Source organism: Poeciliopsis prolifica, unplaced genomic scaffold, assembly GCF_027474105.1.
Source record: "Poeciliopsis prolifica strain line A6 unplaced genomic scaffold, Auburn_PproV2 SCAFFOLD108, whole genome shotgun sequence".
NCBI classification, from domain to species: domain Eukaryota; kingdom Metazoa; phylum Chordata; class Actinopteri; order Cyprinodontiformes; family Poeciliidae; genus Poeciliopsis; species Poeciliopsis prolifica.
In genome coordinates this window covers 640001-654747 of record NW_026562483.1, presented here as the reverse complement: position 1 = coordinate 654747, position 14747 = coordinate 640001, and the positions used below count along the sequence as shown (strand labels likewise).

Below are 14747 nucleotides of genomic sequence, written 5' to 3'. Positions count from 1 at the left end.
CTCCAGTCCGCTTTAAACCCGACTCCAGTCCGCTTTAACCCGACTCCAGTCCGTTTTAACCTGACTCCAGTCCGCTTTAACCCGACTCCAGTCCGCTTTAACCCGACTCCAGTCCGCTTTAACCCGACTCCAGTCCGCTTTAACCTGACTCCAGTCCGCTTTAACCCGACTCCAGTCCGCTTTAACCCGACTCCAGTCCGCTTTAACCCGACTCCAGTCCGCTTTAACCCGACTCCAGTCTGTTTTAACCCGACTCCAGTCCGCTTTAACCCGACTCCAGTCTGTTTTAACCCGACTCCAGTCCGTTTTAACCCGACTCCAGTCCGTTTTAACCCGACTCCAGTCCGTTTCAACCCGACTCCAGTCCGTTTTTACCTGACTCCAGTCCACTTTAATCCAATTCTAGTCTGCTTTAATCTGAATCCAGTCCGGAAGCCTAAAAAGTCCAGTTCATTTGTGGCGGTGTGAATGCTAATTGAACTCTGATCCACCACAAATCTCGGTCTGAATTGATTTGGAGTCGATTCAAGTGCAGCGAAAACCAGAGATCGCTAAACATGAACTACAGCGCAGGGCATTCTGAGTAAATACAGGTAAAAACAAACATGCTGGTCTAACGCTAGCAGGAGAAATGGCTCATAGCCTTTAGCCAAAGACTAAGACAAATCCTCTGACTGCTAAAATTTGACAACTCCATTTTAGTTTCTATTGGTGAAGAAGGATGTTGCGCTCTTCAGAGGGGCTCTTGTTGGTGCAGCGCCCCCACAGATGAGGAGGGGAACAAGGGTTTGGTTGGTTGTCCATTGTGTTCCTAATTTTCTGAAGAAGAAATTTTCTTCAGCCTGATTTGTCTCTTCATGGTTGGAAATGTATTTCCATGAACACTAAGGTTCACCTGTTCTGATGTCTAGATGAACACTGGGGTGTTTATCTTCCACCCCTTCTTCTTCTATGATGAAAATAATGACCTTTGGCTCCATATTTCCTGAAATCTTCCTTTATTTTGTTCACATCATGCCACAAATTATGTTGTTTTGCTTTTTTTTTTACACTTTTTTTCTCCTTTCTCTTTATTCTCAGGTCTGTTACTGTGTGTGTGTGTGTGTGTGTGTGTGTGTGTGTGTTTGTAATACCATGTTGGGACCATTTTCCTGACACATGCTACGTTGTGGGGACCCACTGCTCCTTGTGGGACCGAAACCTGGTCCACTCAAGGGGAAACACTGTTTTTATGACCTTAGTGTTAGGTATATTAGGGTTAGGTTAAGGGTAACGTTTAGGCTATAGAAATGGAAGGTCCCCACAAACAAAGCCATGCAATCATGTGTTTGTGTTAGAAACTCTGTGCTTCAAAGCCAGGTTCTGAGGTTTTCTCCAGTTTTCCACAGGAATATTTGGCCTCCTCAGCGGCCGGGCCTGAGCTTCATCTGATCAGGAGGGCAAAGAGCTGATGAGGTTCTCCACATGTTTCTGAGCTTTTTAAATAAATTATCTTTTTGCCAAACCAGAGAAGAGTGTTATATGACGCCATCTAGTGGTTAAATTTTCCCCTTTAAGCAGATAAAAACATGACATTGCAGTTACCATGCTCTTCATAGTTATCTTTTACATTAAGCACATAAAAAAATTAGCAGAAGCGAAAATCAAATCGATAAACACATTGAGAAACTAGCCAAAGCTAATGCTAACCACTAGGACATACTCTTTAAAAAAAACAACACACACTTGTTGGTTCATGAAATATCATGATGATGCTTAACATCATCTAAGCTAATGTTAAGCATTTAATAAAGGTTAAAGGTCATGAGCGGTGGAAGCAGAAAGTCTCCTCTCTCTAGAAACAAAACGGCAGCCGGACTGAGGTCAGCAGAGCTGCACCTGGATGGAGGATAAACCTCCTCTGGTCAGGTGAGAGCAGAGTTCTGTGGAAAGGGTCAGGGTGAGCAAGCATATGGATCACTTGTTGGAGTTCAGAAAACATGAAGGGACTAAAGCTGATGTTTTACTGCACAGCTAGATGAGCTGCACTATCTTCAGGTGGCCACTAGAGGTCAGGGTAAACTTGAATAATGGAGCTGGAACAGCTGGTAGTTTCTTTTTAATGTGTTTTACACGAGGATGTAATTAAATCAGTATTTTTAATTAAATTTGATTAGTTTTGCTCGTGAGAACTTTGAAGAAATTAAAACTTCCCCATTGATCAGCCAGATTTTTTTTTTACTGAGTTAATGTCTTAGTTCAGGAGAACAGAATGTAATATAATGCCTCCTCGAATCAGTGCTGGGCGGCATGCAGAGCAAAAATGACAAGGTTTAAGCATTTATTATTTACTTATATCAGTATGCCTTTTTGATGTCTTTGAAATCAAAGCCAATTTCAAAGATTGGCTTTGAAATATTTGTCATTACAAATGGCTCTGCCCCAATGACCAGCAGGAGGACATGTTTATTATGCTATCCCATTGTAAGATCAATTGTTCAGTTTTTAGCCCAAATTCTTTAACATTGTCTCCTTACAGAAGCCTCTGAGTAACCCAATGCAGTCAAACCACGAAGCAATGTTCCATCCAGAACCTTCATGTTCATTTGTTTCTGGTACGACCGTAAATCCGATGGACATTTGCAGTGATTGAAGCGGCTTCATGGTTAATTCTGCTTTTTACAATCTGATTGGATTCGGGAAAAGACTATTGTTGTGTTTAAGTTATACTCAAAAGAACGCACGTATCAGTGAAGCTATGCTAAAATAGCATCTCAATGCTGTACCAGCTAACACTAATGTCAGCGTCCACATTTCTAAGGAAGCTCCATAAATGATGAGAGAAACTCTGGAAAGATGAACAGATAGAAAAACTTTGCTTTCTTTATTTTGATGTATTTTTATGTAAACTTTATTTGACTGAGATAAAAGTCGTTTGAGATTAAGAAGCTCTTTTTCCGGAGAGAGGCTATCGCAAGCAAACAGTTAAAAGGAAACATCAAGGTAGCACTCTAAAGCTTTACTTCCTTTTATGTAGTTATTTTTCGATAACTGTATAACATACTGACATTTCTTGGTCTTGACCCCTGTGAATATTTTCTGGGGTCGCCCCAGCTGTGTTACTTCCTGTAGCCACCACATGGGGGCGCTGCTGCGCCGTTCAACGGGATGTTTCATTAGCACCAAACCAAAAGTCAACATGTCTGTTCGTCTTTGTTCCTCCTTTAAACTGCTCGGTGTTGGCGGGCTGTCTGTGTCCATTAACTGAACTGATGGTGTTTATTTAACCAGACCCCGCTCCTCTTCCTCCTCTTCCTCCTCCTCCTCTTCCTCCTCCTCCTGTCTCCTCCCTCCCTGCTCATATCTCCGCTCCGGCCCTCCCGTCCTCTCCAGTCCGCTGCTGCCGCTCCCCGCGCCTCCTGTCCGGCCGCAGCGCGCTGCTCGTCTCCGGTCGGACCGCCGGCCCTCGCCCCGCTCGGTGCGGACATGGTCCCGGGGCTCCGGAGATGAGGCTCCGCAATGTCTCAGTCCTGACCGTCTTGTTGTTCGGGCTGAGCGGGCTGGTCTCGCTGTCCTGGTACACCGCCTTCAGCAGCTCCAGAGGTAAGCCCGGACCCGGTGGAGAGGAGGAGGAGAAGGAGGAGGAGGAGATCTCCTCGCCAGGAGCATCTTTATCTCCTCTGGAGGATGATGTGAGGAAGGAGCGTTTGGGTTGTGATGCATCACACTCCGGGAGATGATGGTGATGATGAGGAGGATGGTGATGAAGAGTGAGGGTGGTCCAGGCAGCGCCTCCTGATGCTGGAGATGCTGCAGATTGGCTCTGGTTCAGAACCAACTTGGAGCCGAAACGACTGCTGCTGGAACGGGGAGCTCCGCTGGGAGGGAAGGGCAGCAGGGAGGCTGGGTCCAGATGGATGGATGGAGGATGGTTCATTGGTTGAATGGTGTGATGGTTGGTTGGATGATTTGTTGGATGGTTGGATCTAAATACCTGGATGAGTTTCTCTGATCTGAGACTTTAGTTTCTGGTCCTGGAAATGTTCTGCAGCTGGGAGGAGGCCCACTTTGGAACTGGCTTTATATGACTCTGGAGGGTCAGAGCAGAGGTCAGAGGTCAGCCTGATCTCTGGTTTACAGCTGGAAGAATTGAAGTTGTGTGCTAACTCTAGATCTATGTTCCAGTTCTATGGATGTAGATCTATAGCTCTAGATCTCAGACTCCAAGTCGTTCCTCTTTAATAACTTCAGTTTTTGTTCAGATGGAGAATATTTTGTCACATCCTAATGTAGAGCTGTGTAACTATGGTAACTAATCTGATTACTAGTCATCAGCTGAGCTTGTGGATGTTTGTAGATAATTTGGAGGGTGCCAGGACTGAGCCTTGGGGAACCCCACATGTGATTCTGGTTCAGATTTAATAGTTTTATAGTTTCTTTCCTGTGAAATCTGCTCCAGTTTCTGCTGCAGGGCCAGCCTCAGCCTTTTTGGGGCCCTGAGCAGGTTTTCACTGGCCCCCTAACACCAGCATGTGAGTGTAACATAGCTGCTAGCATTAGCATCATTTGCAATTAGCCCACACCATCCCAGTGTTATTATTGCTGTCAATTTTAACATTACAGGAGCAGAAAACTAAAATTTTGTATTTAATTTTCCAATTATTTTAAATGACGGTTTGGAGGACGACCTGAGTGCACTCACCTGCTTTCAGCAGAATAATCTGCTGTGAAGCGGCTCAGCTTCAGACTCAGCCTGATTATCATCTATCGATGGTATCAGCTCCAGCTTCCTGTCAAACCAAGCTGCTTTTCTGATGTAATGGTGCATTTCAGGAACATTTCATCTGTGAGAAAAATGTAACAGTAGAGCAAACACGTCCTTCTCAGGAAAAAGAGTCTTTCTCTGTAAGTTTCCATATCTCAACAGTGTGGAGGAAAGGTCGGCCTCTAAATGATGCAATTCAAAGAAAAATGGAAAGTTTAACTTTGAAACAATCGGAGAAGTTAAAGAGGCCATAAAAGCTCGTCATCCTTCACCAGCGGTTGGTCATAAACCCCCGCAGCCTGCATGGTGAATGCAGCTCTTTATCTTGATCATGTGATGATGTTAAACTCCTGACTGAGATCCAGACTGGCACCAGGCCCGGTAAAACATGAGTGGGCCGACTTAAAGGGGAAAAGAAAACTCGGCGAGGTGTGAGAAACCTGAAGTCCAGCTGGACCGAGTTCTGATCCAAAATAAATATCCTGCTGCAGCATCTGAAGCTTTGGCTGCAAAACCGAAGATCATCCAGAGACGGAAAGGTTTAATGAAGGATCCATCTTAATAGTTCAACACAAACGTTTCTATAAATAAGACAATATATATCAGCCTTCAAAAATATTCTAACAAAATTATGTTATTTATGTAAACAATAATTTTGCTTTTGTTGGTTCTAAATAATAACATTTTCTTATCAAATTTTTGATACTTCTCCATACCAGTAGAGGCGCTGCAGAGCTTCTTCTTCACAACATGAACAAAAACAAAAACGTTTTTACTTGCTGAGGTGTTAAAAAGTAAATGTCTGAATTGAAAATTATTTCTGAACATAAAATCCAGCTAAATGATTTAATCACTAAACTTAGAAGAAAATCTATGATTTAACTTCAGATTTTAACATGAAAACAGATTTCTCTGTTTGTTCGGGAAGGTTGGTCAAACATTTGCTGCTGGGCTTCGGTCGCACAGCCGATCATCGATGGATATTTGGGGAAAGTACAGACGAATCTCTGGCTCTTCGCTAAATTGATTTATTTTGAACCTAGAAGTCAGAGACGACTTCTAGCACTTCTAAAATGCAGGCAATCTCTTTTGGTGTTCCTCAAGGCTTTGTTCTCGGGTCTCTTTCACTCCACATCAGTGCTTCCCTGATCCACTGGCTTCATTTATGAGTCAAGATGAGACATGAATCATGAACTCAAAGGAAGTGAAATAATGATTTTAACACAAAAATTGCAACAGTTTATTTATATTTTATGGCAATAATGTATTTTGTTTTTTTATTGTAATGTGATAAACAGATTCACTAGAAAGATAATTTTTTTCATCTTTCATCTGATTTATTTTTACAAAAATCAGTTTGTTGAGTAATTTTGAGTTTTAAAACCAGGTCCTGGTTTCTTTCTCTCTCAGGTTTGTTTTCCTGACGGTTCTTGAAGCCGACAAAGCTTTCATTAGAATAAATCCTGGAAGTCAGAGCATCTTTGACCCTGAAAGGAGTTATTTGGTTCTGGAAACAAATGGAGGAAAGTTTGAACAGCCAATCAGGAGCTGTCTGGTGCCTGATTGGCTCGTTCATATTTATACAAACTTAAAAGAAATAACGTAGAAAAATCAGAAGATGAGGACTTTGCTGTTTGTTGTTGTTAGCTTTTGGCAAATTATTTATTTTGCAGTTAAAATTAAATTAACAAATTAACAGCTTCTACAAATGTTTAGCAGTTTAGCTAAGATTCTTGTTTAGCAAATTAGTGGTTCGTGAAGCTAACTTTTTCGTTAGCTGTGCTACTGCTAGCAATGACTGCAGCTGATTTTGTTCTCCATGAATACCAGAAAAAGGAAAAAAAGAAAATACTATACATATGATTTGTAGCATGTGATTACACTAAGAGGAGATTTTACAGCAAAAAAATGTATTTTCCTCAACAACCATGGCAGTCATCTTGAATTTTTTGGTGGTTAAGCTTCTGGGTTTCTAAGAAGTATCAAGTGGACCAGACAGAACCAGTGCTGCTAAAACAGGCTTTAACAAATGATGTCAATAATACGGCCAATAAAATATCAGAGTTTTGCAGCCAGCTGTGTTCAGCTGGAGGATTTTTCATCAAATCATCAGATTAGAGCTGAAGCGTCACATGACCAGGAGTCCCACGCTCAGCCTGGTGAGCCGCCATCACAGCGTGGGTTTGTTCCCACTGTGCAGCACAAACACGTCCACAGTGTGTGTGTGTGAGACTCCCAAAGGAAAGAAGGTTTGTTTGATTTATTCCCTCGTCTGATTGGATGAGAGGAAGGAAGAGACTAAAGATAATCTGGCTTCTGATTGGAAAACAGACACGGCGACATTTTCAGTCCAAAAAAACATATTTTCCAGCTAATTATGAGTAAATGAGCTGAATATCACAGATATTTATATTTTTACATTAAAATTATGTCATTAATTTAAATGTACTTGCTAAACTCTCAGCCATTTTATAACGTATTTGAAACTGAGCTGCAGCTTTCTGATTGGTGACCACACACACACACACACACACACACACACACACACACACACACACACACACACACACACACACACACACACACACACAAACACACACACTCACACACACACACACACACACACGCACACACAGACACACACACACACTCACACTCACACACACACACACACACAACACACACACACACACACACAGACACACACACTCACACACACACACACACACACACACACACAGACACACACACAGACACACACACACACAGACACACACACACAGACACACACACACACACACACACACACACACACAGACACACACACTCACACACACACACACACACACACACACACACACACACACACACACAGACACACACAGACACACACACACACACACACACACAGACACACACACACACAGACACACACACTCACACACATACACTCACACTCACACACACGCACACACACACACACACACACACTCTCACACACACACACAAACACACTCACACACACACACGCACAAACACACACACTCACACACACACACACGCACACACAGACACACACACACACACACACAGACACACACACACAGACAAAACACACTCACACACACGCACACACACACACACACACACACGGTTTTCCCTCTCATTCAGGAATATTTAGAAACACAAAGACAGACATTTTAACAATCTTTTTAGTAATACTGCTGTTATGGCTGATATTTACCAATATTATAAATCTTTCTCTAAACTTTTTTATGATGAAAACACAACCAGCACCTCTGACTTCTCTGCTGCAGTTAAACACCCACAATCCTTTGCTGCGTCTCCAATAATCAGACCGGTCAATGCTGATGCCGATAAGTCGTACATTTGTCTAAAAAAATCCTCTTTCTGGGTTTTCAATCGATTTCTTCTGTCTTTATTTGCTCCCATGTTTGTGGTTCATCCCTCCATCGCTCCTCTCTTTGTTCTTCCTCATCTGATCTTTCAGTTCTCTTCATCCTCCTCCTCTTCCTCTGATTGCTTCAGCAGCATGAGAATCTCCAACAGTTTGGTCAATATGAGTGTAATATTGACCAATCACACAGAGTTCAGATTCAGAACTAATATACATACGTTCCGTATGTATATTTTTGTTTGCTCTCAAAGTCCATTTGTCTTTATTAAAATGAATAAAATGAAGGTTAAAAATAGACATTTTAATACATAATAATGGTGCTTTATTAATCATAGTTGGATGAAATAATGCTAACACACCCTGGTTAGCATGAGTGAGATAGCATGGGTGGGTCTTACACAGTTGCTGTTTTAAATTGAAATGATGATGATGATGAGATGATGATGACGATAATGATGATGATGTGAAGCAATTTGAAAGTTTAGGCTTTTATTTTGGTAGTCTATTTTTGGCTTTGCAACTGAATTTGAACATTACCTAAATATTTAACTCCCAGATAAATAATTAGCTTCTAACTGGAACTAAATATTTTGCCACATATTCGACTGACATTTATGAATGAGTGAATCAGATGGTGAAAACATGACTGGAAATGAATCCAGGCTAAACGAACAAATTATTGCTGCGATGTAATTACGCTCAGCTGCAGGAACAGGCGGAGAAGTTCCTGATCAACTGGGGAGCAGAACCAGAACCGGGCCCTGCCTCAGTTTCTGTTGGCAACCTGATCATCATGGCGGCACGTGAATCAGCGGCGCCACGCTCCGCCGGCTCCTGGAGGTCCAAGACGCTGCCAGAGACGCCAATGAATATTTGATGCTTGGACCTGCAGGTCGGGTTTCAGCCAAACCGTCTGGAGTTCTGCTCGGCAGACCGGACCGGACCGTTTCTCCAGACTGGAGGAGTTTCCACCATCACATAAACATGTTGGTCCAATCAGCTGATCCACACCGACCTGGTTTCATCCGGGCCATGGTTCCGGACAGTCACATGGAAACTGTCCGTGTTTGGACCATTCTGCTGGAAACTGGCAGCAGAACCGGGCCGGCGCCGGGCGGACAGAACCAGCCGGGAGATAAATATTCCTACTGAGGCAGAACAGATTCTGGACTGGGTTCTGGTTCTGGAGACAATGAGTGACCCAGTGGCTTTCTGAGGTTGTTTGTGTAGTGACCTCTGACCTTCTCTTGTGGTTTGGTGTGGTGGGGATCAGAGCAGGCGGGAATATTTTCTGCTTCAATCTGCAGATTCAAAGAATCATCTTCTCCCGTCTTCTGTGTAGCTGGCCGTTTAGCGTCAGCGTAGCTAAGACTCTAGTTTAGTACATTAGCGGTTAGTTTTTGGTTAGCCACCATGGCGGCCATCTTGAAACATAAAATCATGCTGTGAGTCAACATAATTTCTACGGGTCCAATTATGGATGTTTAGACATGAGAAATATTCATCTGTGATCAACGTTAGCAAATCCTTGAGGACCATGGCAGCCATCTTGATTTTTGTAGCTAACTAAATGTTTTTTTAAATAAAATGCAAAGCCAGTTAGCTTCTTGTATCTGCATGTGAAACACTTTAATGAAATATTAAATCAGCTGCTGAGGTTCTGCTGAGTCCAGCCAGATGCAGCTTTCATCCATCTGATGAGGATGATGATGATCTCAGCTTCAGCTCTCACCTCCACCTTCATCTCTCCTCCTCTTCCTCTTGGTCTGGCAGATAATCTGACGCTCGACCTGGCAGCAGCAGCAGCATATTTCTGTGAGCAGCTGGATTATGGCTGGATTATGAATGTAGATCTGCTGAGATTCAAGAGATCTGGAGCAGAGATGAAGAGGAGGATGAGGAGGTGACGGCGAACCAGATCAGCTTCCTCACACACAGAGCGCCATCTGCCAGCCTGGTGTGTGTGTGTGTGTGTGTGTGTGTGTGTGTGTGTGTGTGTGTGCGCACGGTTACTGTAAATGGCTTTCATTACGTTAGCTGCTTAAATCCGTCACATTCAGATCGCTTCATCTGCGCTGGATCAATATCTGTGTTTTCATCGGAGAATTTTAGTTTTATTTTAAATCTGCTTAAAGGAAACATGTCAATTTGGAAAAAATATATTTTGTGATCAGAAGACATTGTGCTGGGATGAGTTGGTTTTTCGGTATCAAAACATTTTTTCCCGTCACAAATCCCATGATCAGCAGCCATTTCTTTAAAATTTAAAAAACAAATACTTTTTGGTTAATTTATTGATTTTGGTTCTTTGTCACTGACGTCTAAACTAACTCGATGAAAAGAAGAAGAAGAAAAAAGAAGGTTTCTTGGTCTGTGTTTCTACATGGGGAGACGCCAAAGACGCCAAGACGAATGACAGGAAGTAGCTTTAGGTTGAAGGATTGTTTTTCGGTCAATATGCAGCTGGATTCACCAGAGCTCTTAAAAGGTGCGTCTTAAAAAGTGTTGAATCCATCGCTCTGATGTAAAATCAACTCTGTTCCACTTCAGTTTTACCACATTTAGCCAAAAACCACCTGATGAGCGACAAAACCGAAAAACCCTAAAACTGTTTCCTTAAAGCAAAGTTTACAAACATCAAGTTGTGCAGCGATATGAAATGGAACGCAGCGACTTTTTATTTGGAGAAAACTTTCAACACACACTGAAGTTTCATCACAACTCTAACCCTCAACCGGAACCAGAACCGGAACCAGAACCGGACCGAGTCATGACTAAAATGGACCTACTGTCTTCCTTACAGAAGAATCCCATGAAATGCACATGTAAAAGCCATCAACCACATGTAACATGTGGTCCACACTCATTTTCACATGTGAATGATGTGAATCATAAAAATTCACATATGAATTTGGAACATTTCATGGTAAAACCTGATTCACATGTTTTCTCCCAGGTATCGTCATTAAATAAATGTGGAAATATTTTAAAATTTGATAAATTGTAACATATCTTCACATGTCACAGCTGCCGTCTTGAAATCTTCAACTGTAACAATAGATGTTCAAGATGGCTGCCCTCACATGATACACATGTGAATCAAATGTGATACCCGTGTAAACATACAGGAAACTCATGTGAAACTTTCCAGATCCGAATGTACGCAGGGACCGGCCTCGGTTCTGGAGCTCCTGGATCGCTGGATGGCCCTGTAGCGGTCAGAGGAATGACCCGTTCTGGGCCGATCAGAACCGGACAGATGGAGTGGTTCCGGTCAGAGGGAGGCTGTGTGTAAGCAGATCCTGGGAACCAGGAAGTGTCCTGGGAATCAGACCAGAAGGAACCTGAATGAGGCCCCGTCCGTCGCCCCCCGGTGTCTGGAGGCGGCGCTGTCTCAGGTAGCGGCTCCTGAATGGGAGCGTCTGTGGACGGAGCCGGGCCGAGCCGGGCGGCACAAAGAGGCCTTGTGGAGAGCGAGGGGCCACATCTGGAGCCGGCGGAGGAACCGACCAATCAGCCGATCATCGGGTTTCAGCTCCCAGATGAACTTTTGTTTTCCTCCGCTTCAGGATCAGCTTTCAGGGATTTCTCCTGCTGCTTTTCCAGAACCGAACTGCGGAAGATTTAGTGGAAGGACGAATCTTTAAACATGGAGAGATTGTCTTTTCTTCTTCTTAAAGCTCAAAGAGGCTCAACAAACTGGCTGAAAACCCGGAGCGCTTCGTATTTACCTTCAGAAAGTTATGAAAGATTTTTAAATTGAATGTTCTCAGAAATATTTCTAAAACAATCTGAAAAGTTTCAGGATCGTTTCTGAATGTTTGTCAAATGCCCTGTGGGAATCAAACCTGCAACCTTCCCAGCAGGCTCAGGAAGTGCGGCTCACACGCGCGGTCCCCAGGGAGGAAGCTGATTGGTTCACACTGACAAGAGTCTGGTCGCCATGCCAACAGTCTGCCAGTCAGGATTCTGCTCCCATGGTAACTAAAGAGCCCCTCCTCCCTCCCCCAGCTGTCCCCTTAAAGAGACAACGCGTCCAATCGGGCAGGTGGGACCCTGAGCGTCCGGTCGGGACCCTGAGCGTCCGGTCGGGACCCTGAGCGTCCGGTCGGGACCCTGAGCGTCCGGTCGGACCCTGAGCGTCCGGTCGGACCCTGAGCGTCCGGTCTGGACCCTGAGCGACCAGTCGGACCCTGAGCGTCCGGTCGGGACCCTGAGCGTCCGGTCTGGATCAGACGCAGACCTGCTGGGATATTCTGCGCTGTCTTCTCTGGGTCTGATTGGACCACCGGGCTTTTATTCAGGCCAGGAGTCTGAAAGGAGCAGAACTAATCCTATTAGGAACACAGACCCACCGGTTCTGGTTCTGATAATTGTAACTAAATAAAGCCTGAGTGTTTCAGACTGGATCCAGTTCTTTGGTTCTGGTTCAAGTCGACGTCTGTGGGCCGGTACCAGGTTCTGGACCATTTTCACAGCCATAGGAACAAACAGATAAAAAATCTGGCTGCAAGAACCTAATTTGGCACAGACATTTTAGCAGGAGCTAACGTTCAGAAAAAACAATATGACAGCCATTTTTAAAATTAAAAAAAGTTCATTTTGCACTAATATTTCTCACAGATGAAACCAGGCTGCCCTGGAAAATGTATTTTCTTCTTCTGGTGGACATTTTTCTAAATTCCTGTCATGTTTGTAATGGGAGATAGAAACATGAAATAGGCTGGAGCTGCTGGCTAACCAAGTTTGCTTCGCTAGCTGCTAATTCACTAAGCAAGAAACTTCAGACTGCTAACTCCAAAACGCAAACAATTAGCAGAAGCTAACGTTCAATTGCTATAAACAAAAACAAAACATGAGAGGAACCAAATGCTGAACAAACGATAACATAAAACAATGAAATTATAAAAAATGGTGGAAGCTAATAAACGCTAATCTGCTACACAAAACATTGTGGAAGTTGATGCTGGGATTGTTTGTAAGGAGGCAGCAGACCCAGGATGAAGTTGAAACAAATGATTTAATGGCATATAACAGCAAACACAGTCCAAACTCAGTCCCAACACCGGGCAGCAAGGCCGAGTGGAAGCCTGGGCTTGAACCGGTAGCACCGGGTCAACGAAGGGCAGGAGACAGACCACAGGGAGAAGACGCCACATAAGACGTGAATAGACGAGGACCAAGAGACACAGGTGGGGTTAAATACACTGAGGGTAATCAGGGGAACAAGGCAGCCTGTTAGAGTGACTGAAACACACACACACACACCTACACACACACACCTACACACACCTACACACACACACCTACACACACACACACACCTACACACACACACACCTACACACACACTTCACACACACACCTACACACACACACACTCACACACACACACCTACACACACACACACCTACACACACACACTCACACACACACACACACAGACCTACACACACACCTACACACACACACACCTACACACACACACCAACACACACACCTACACACACCTACACACACACACCTACACACACACACACACACCTACACACACACACACTCACACACACACCTACACACACACCTACACACACACACCTACACACACACAACTACACACACACACACCTACACACACACAACTACACACACACACACCTACACACACACCTACACACACACAACTACACACACACACCTACACACACACACCTACACACACACAACTACACACACACACCTACACACCCACACACCTACACACACACAACTACACACACAAACACCTACACACACACACCTACACACACACAACTACACACCCACACACCTACACACACACCTACACACCCACACACCTACACACACACACCTACACACACAGACACCTACACACACACACCTACACACACACAACTACACACCCACACACCTACACACACCTACACACCCACACACCTACACACACACAACTACACACACACACACCTACACACCCACACACCTACACACACAACTACACACACACACACCTACACACACACCTACACACACACAACTACACACACACACACCTACACACACACCTACACACACACACACACACACCTACACACACACACCTACACACACACACCTACACACACAACTACACACACACAACTACACACACACACACCTACACACACACACCTACACACCCACACACCTACACACACACACACCTACACACACCTACACACCCACACACCTACACACACACACACCTACACACACACCTACACACACACACACACACCTACACACACACCCTACACACACACCTACACACACACACACCTACACACACACACCTACACACACACACCTACACACACACACACCCAGCTCTGATGAGCCATAAAGTATCTGCTGTTCCCTCGCTGCTCCTCCACATCCAGCCCTCACTGGTTCCCAGTTTCCTCCCAGTGATCCTGATTTTTCCTGGACTCCGGTCCGCTGGTTCCAACCAACCGGTCTCCAGGTTTCCTGAAGTTTTTCTCTGGACTCCATTTCTGGCCATGACTGACCGGTGACTCAGTCAC

General features: G+C 44.3%; 1 pseudogene; it reads left to right on the top strand.

Annotated features, from left to right (window-relative positions):
* Positions 1-2449: 2449 nt before the first annotated feature.
* LOC129354353 (alpha-1,3-mannosyl-glycoprotein 4-beta-N-acetylglucosaminyltransferase B-like) overlaps positions 2450-14747 on the top strand; it is a 42957-nt pseudogene continuing 30659 nt past the window's right edge.